Source organism: Lagopus leucura, unplaced genomic scaffold, assembly GCF_019238085.1.
Source record: "Lagopus leucura isolate 7727_CA_CO unplaced genomic scaffold, USGS_WTPT01 Super-Scaffold_73, whole genome shotgun sequence".
NCBI classification, from domain to species: domain Eukaryota; kingdom Metazoa; phylum Chordata; class Aves; order Galliformes; family Phasianidae; genus Lagopus; species Lagopus leucura.
In genome coordinates this window covers 2839805-2845804 of record NW_024962252.1, presented here as the reverse complement: position 1 = coordinate 2845804, position 6000 = coordinate 2839805, and positions in this window count along the sequence as shown.

Here is a 6000-nt window from a genome sequence, read left to right as displayed (position 1 = left end):
CCCCCTCCGGCCCCGCCCCGCCCCGCCCCGCCCCGCTCCCCTCGGCCCGGCCCCGCCGCCCGCCCCCGCTTCCTGCCGCCCCGTACCTGCGCGCCGCCCCGCTCCCCCCCCGCCCGGAGCCCCGCTCCCCTCTGCCTGCATTCCCGCATTTCCTCTGCGGCGGCGTTGCTCCCGCCGAGCTTCCTTCCTCCTCGCTAAAAATAATGGGAACTTTATAGCGCTCCCTTCCCTTTCCACGGTGGGAACGTCCCGGGGGGGGTGGGCCGCTCCGACCGGCGGGGGCTGCTCCCCAAAAGGAAAGGGGGAGCGCGGCTGTGCACCCGAGTCCGCATGGCACCAAGAACGGGCCTTCTAACGGGGTGACACGAGGTTAAACCACGCTGCCTTGGGTCCCTGCTTCCAGAGCAGCCCCTTCCTGCGTAACTTTGCCCTTTCGAGTTAAAAGCGACCCGAGTGCGATGGATGGTGCCCTCATGATGGGTGAGGGACAGCAGGCGCGGGGCTGTGCTGTCCTGTGTTGGGGGGGCACCCAAGGAGAGCCGTAGTCGGCGTTTGCCATGGAGAGGCTTCAGGAGCATGATGGCTGCCCTCCGCCAGGCCGAGGATCCCTTCCCACAAGGCTCAGTAGACCTAATGAGATATTCAGCGTGGCTAAAACTCATGACTTTATCACGTGTCTTTAATTAGCTCGCTTTCTCTCTTCAATTGCTTATGCAGCCTTCCTCCAAACAGCTCCCGCCACTGTGGGGCCGCCCTCCCACCCGGCCGCCTCACACCCAGCGCCATCTTGGCCGTGGGGCCGCCTGGGCGCCATGTTCTTGGCACTGGGGCTGCTGAGGGGAAAATGGCACCCATGCGGCTCTGTGGCCAAGATGGCTCTGAGTGGGAGGGGTGGGGGGGCGAGGCAGAATGGAGGAAGGAGGTGAAATTAAAGCTGTGGGGGCATGCAGGTGTCACAGGGTAACCCATGCTCCAGGCGGGGCACTGAGGTGGCTGAGAAAATGTGAGGTGCGCTTCATGTGCAAGTAAAGAAATCCAAGCAAGGAGACATCCCAGCTGCCATGGTGATTGACAATCAGCACGCGGGGCCTCATCAGCCTTCCTGGCTAATTGCAGCCTGGCAAAGGCCAGTTTGGCTGTGCTGGAAGCGCATGGCCATGAGGGCTGCCTCCAGGAGCTGCATGGATGTGCTGGCAGGGCCCAGCAACATATGGATCTCATGTGAGTGTGTGTGTTCAGAAAGACGGCAGATCAAATGTTCCTGTGGTACTGCTTGCTGGATTTGCTAGAAAACATTTAAAGCTTGCTCGGGATGTTCTGGTCAGGATCTGTGAATGGGGAAGGGGGAAGAACAATGATGTGTTTGGGAGCCAAGTGTTTGCTGTGACATTCCCGTGCCCTCTGCTTGATCATTGAAGCATGCTAAGTATTGTGGTTTCAGTCAAAAGAGCTCCATGCTGAAAAGCCAGATGAGACTTGTATGGAAAGGCGCTTCTTGGCAGCCCCACGCTCGGGGGATGATGCGAGCTGGTTGCCTCTGCCCAGTACAGTGGGGCTGTGGGGATTTCCCAGCATTGGATCAAGGGCTTCCAGCAGTGCAGCCCAATTGAACTCGCCCTCCCCGGGGACAAGGGGTTGGTTTGAACTGTGTCCTGCCATGGAAAGAGGGGGACGTGTCCAGCCCGCTGCTTCCGCCACCACCTCAGGCGTGGGGCAAGCAGGAATGGCGGCTGTTGCTGTTGGGCAGCCGCCACCATTCTTCGCAGCGCTCTGCATCATCCCTTTTGCCCCGTGGATGTGTCAAAAAGCAAGCAGAGCTGCCTGCCTGGCTTTTCAGGTGCCAGACCCTCCCACAGCAGCATGTGAGGCTGTGGCTGCTGTCACCCTGTGTCCTCTGCTCCCTCACATGTGCCCACCAGCAGCTGTGGGGCCTGCGGAGCAGATGACTGTCTCCTCCTTGGCTGAAGTCTGCTGCTGTGTCTCTTTAGATTGGTTATGAATGGAGTGTGACCGCGTGGATTTGGGTTAGGAGAAGCTGAGCTCTACACCAAGGGCTGTGTCGTACCTATGGCTTCAAGCTGGTAGACTCACACGTCACGTCTCTGACTTCTGCCATAGACAAACTTGTTTGAGGATGTCACAGCCTGACAACTTGGGATGAAGGAGAGTAGATTCCCTTACACACAGTGGGAGGTTAGAATGTATGCAGAGTGGGGTTGTCCTCAGTGCACAGGCAGCTGCCTCTCCCCTGGGGTTGTGGAGCTGACAGCTTGCCACTAATGGGTGCTGTCTCTGGTTGGCCTCCCTGCTGCTGATTGACAGTTTCTCTGTTGCTGCTTTTGTACCAGAGAAAAAACTTTTTATTTTTTTTCCACTACTGGGTAGCTCAGTTAACCTCTTTATGCGTTCCACTTCTCTCAGCTATAATATATAGATAAGACCTTGAATGAAAGCCTTGAATCCATCGTACACTGGACAGAAGGTAGACACACGGCACTCAGGGTATGCTAAATGCATCCAGATGGAGTCTTTGTTGGAATGGGGTGGAAGATAGGTCTGAAACAAGTGGTGGTGGCTGGTAAGGGCTTGGAGCGCTGTCACTGCAGTTCCCTTTTGTGTCTGAGCTTTTCCTGTGGATGATGGTGCCTTAGAACAGTGTGCTGGCAATGAGACATTAGGAGCCTGAAGTCTGGTGATGGAAGATGGAAGGATTTGTGTCCTGAAAGCACAAGGGGGAGACTAGGGCAATGTGGCTGGTAGTCCTGCAGGGACCAGGAGGATCTGAGTTTTATTCCTTCTACCCTGCTGTTTCTCTGCTCTTTCCAATTTAAGCCCATCTGGCCAGTGCTGCTGCTAGCCATGGCTCACAACATCTTTCTAGCTCCCTGCAATAACAAAAGAGCAATCCGCCCATTTAATAAATCAATTTGGAATGCAAGAACAAGTCTGCAGAGGAAACAGACTGCACTTTCAACCTTGTGTTACCAAAACTTGTCCCTGATGTGCAGCATTTTCATCCAGCCGCCGTGCTGGCTGCTTTCTGGGAGCCCAGGCACTGTGGTCCCACTTCCCAAGCCCATTGCTTGTTCTTCAGGATGATGGTGCCAGCTGTGCTTACCTCTGTTCTGCCTCCTCTGATGCCTTGGTGAGTTTTGTGTGGCTGTCAATTTGCTCCAACATAGAAATAACTGATTCTGACCCTTTTAAATGCCAGTGGTTTGCAGCCAGATCATGTGAAGCCACCCAGCGTGCTTGCACGGTGATATCTGATTGTGCTTGTTCTGTCCGGCCTTCTTTGCAGTGAGTCAGAGAGCTGTGAGCAGCTCCATCCGCCTCCCACCTTTCACTGCCAGGAAGTGAGAGCAAAGCCGTGCACCCCGAGGCAGGCAGCACAGAGCTGCCCCGGGCTTCTTTCTCCCCCATGTAATGCTGTAACAGAAGCAGAGGGATGGCATTGCTTATTTGGATAAGAAGCCTTCTTGCAAAAACTATTTCTTTTTTTTTTTTTTTTTTTTTTTTTTTTCCAGCTTGAACAATGCAATGTTTAGTTGTCCAAGTGTCAGTGTAGCTGCCTTATAGAAATCAGCTGAGTCCACTTGGCTGCCTCTCCCAAAAATGTGTTGGCTTCTTTTCTTCTCCTCCATCCCCTTTCCTTATGTCCTGCTAACTGCAAGTTGTAGGTGGACACTGAAAATGATCTATCAGCATGTCTGTGCCACCAGCCAAACACTTCTCTTCCAAACTGAGCTTCCTTTGGCAAAATCCCAATTGGCGGTTGCATGCTACTATTGTGATAGTTTTCATAAGCAGCTGTAACAAAACCAGCTGCCTTTCTTTAACGCTGTGTGTGAGGGTCTGGATCCTGCATTTTCGTTACTCAGAGTCTCAGGATGGGATTTTGGGGGCAGGTGCATGACAGCCTGCAGAGGGGCTCCCATTGGCTCCGTGGGATTTGGCTGCAGTTAGGTGGCTGCTGCCCACAAACAGGCTCTCCCTTGGTGAGGCCCTTTAGGGACGCGGTTCGGTGGGCATGGACAAGCATGGGGATGGCCTGGCGGCTGATGATCTTAGAGGTCTTTTCCAACCTTAATGATTCTATGGTGTGCTGTTCTTTTGGCTGGTGCTTTCACTGTTCAGCTGTCTTGGCACACCAGTCTCAGGGCTCGCGGCCTACACAGGCATTTCTCAGAGCACCCACCTGAATAACCACTTTTTAAAACTTACTCTTCTTTGCCCAGGGAGCCTCCTTAATCTCTCCTGCATTTCTGTGACTCACTCACCTCCGTGGTTAGCTCAGGGCAACTCGCCACTCACCTGCAGTGACTAACACTGGCCTGCCATGTGTGATCCCTCAGCCTCTGTGACCCCAAATAATTTGAACACATAATGAGGTTTGCCCTGGCAAGAGAGCACAAGAAAGATGTGGTGGAGCTGTTGGAGTGAGTCCAGAGGAGGGCCATGAAGATGATCAGAGGGCTGGAGCACCTCCTCTGTGAGGAAAGGCTGGGGGAGCTGGGCTTGTTCAGCTTGGAGAAGGCTCTGGGGAGACCTCATTGCTGCCTTCCAGGTCTTAAAGGAAGCTTATAAACAGGAGGAAGAGTGACTTTGTACACAGTCTTATAGTGAAAGGAAAAGGGGGAATGGCTTTAAACTAAAAGTGAGGAAATTTAGATTAGATTAGATGTTCAGGGGAAACTTTTAACTCCAAGGGTGGTGAAGCTGTGCTTGTCCCATCTGTGGAGGCGTTCAAGGCCAGGTTGGATGGGGCCCTGGGCAGCCTGAGCTGGCAGCCTGTGACACGGCTTGGAACGGGATGGACTTTGAGGGCCACTGCAAGCCAACCATTCTGTGATTCTGTGAAAATGAGCACAGAGAAGAGGCCATCATTCACAGCCCCTGCCATCCTGCAGAGGAGAGATGTGATTCTTAATGCCTTTTTAGTGCCTTGATGACTGCTGTGAGAATACAAAAGACACGTATGGCTGTAATCCTACAGCCACTTCTGGCAGCACCACAGAGAGCCATTATCTGCCTGAGAGAGGTGTGGGTTTCAGGTGGAATGAGGTACTTAATCTCTTATCAAAGGACTCCTGTATTTCCTCTGTGTATTCCTTTTTACTGTCTTGGTTTGTCACAGAGGCTGCTGGGTGCATAAAACTCACATAAAACTTTAGTGCAGGTTCTCCCCATGAGATGTTTCTGACCGTAGCAATTGTACCACGGGCTGTGGAAGGAAGCTATCAGCATTCGCGTGAACCAGTGCAGTTCTGCTTGTTAAAAAGTTCCAGATTAAGGACAAAGACTTTTAACCAAAATGCAGCAGTACTCAGTCCTTAGAAACACATTGATGATACTCTCACGCTGTCACTGGCAGACAGGCTTGGCTCAGGTGTTTCTGCTGTAGAGGGAATGTGAGCAAGCACACAGAGCTGCAGGAGTTCTGCCAGAGCAGGTTTAGCACTCCTCTGGATGCTAAAGAGACGTGGTCCTGGAAGCAGCAGATGCTGTAGCAGAGCACTTACCAAGAGAAGGATTAGGCTGCCGCGTCGTAACTACCTGCTAGACAACATGTGCAGCACTGGGAAAAATACTGATCTTTTTGTTTTTTCTTTTTCAGTAAGCTGGTGTGATCTGGAGCCCATCCTTGCTGAGGATCTCTGAGGAATGCTGCTCCTGGGCCAGCATCAGTGTTTTTAATTTGCGCCAGCTATCGGTCGTGACTATGCCGTGAATTTGGTGATGTAACGTACAGGTTTTCTTCCTGATTAGCTAAAAGGATGCATCTTGCTTTAATTATCATCCTTCATTTAGCATTTTGAGGCCGCTCACACATTTCCGCAGATACCGGCTGTCCCGGAGCTGTGTGCAGTCACTCCTCTGCCACATCCCTGCAGGCAGTACCAGTGTCTCAGCCCTCACTGTCATAGCATTGATTCACCCATTGGTTCCCCACCCATCCTGTCTCTTCCTCCAACCTGGACCTTCTCACGCATTCAAGAG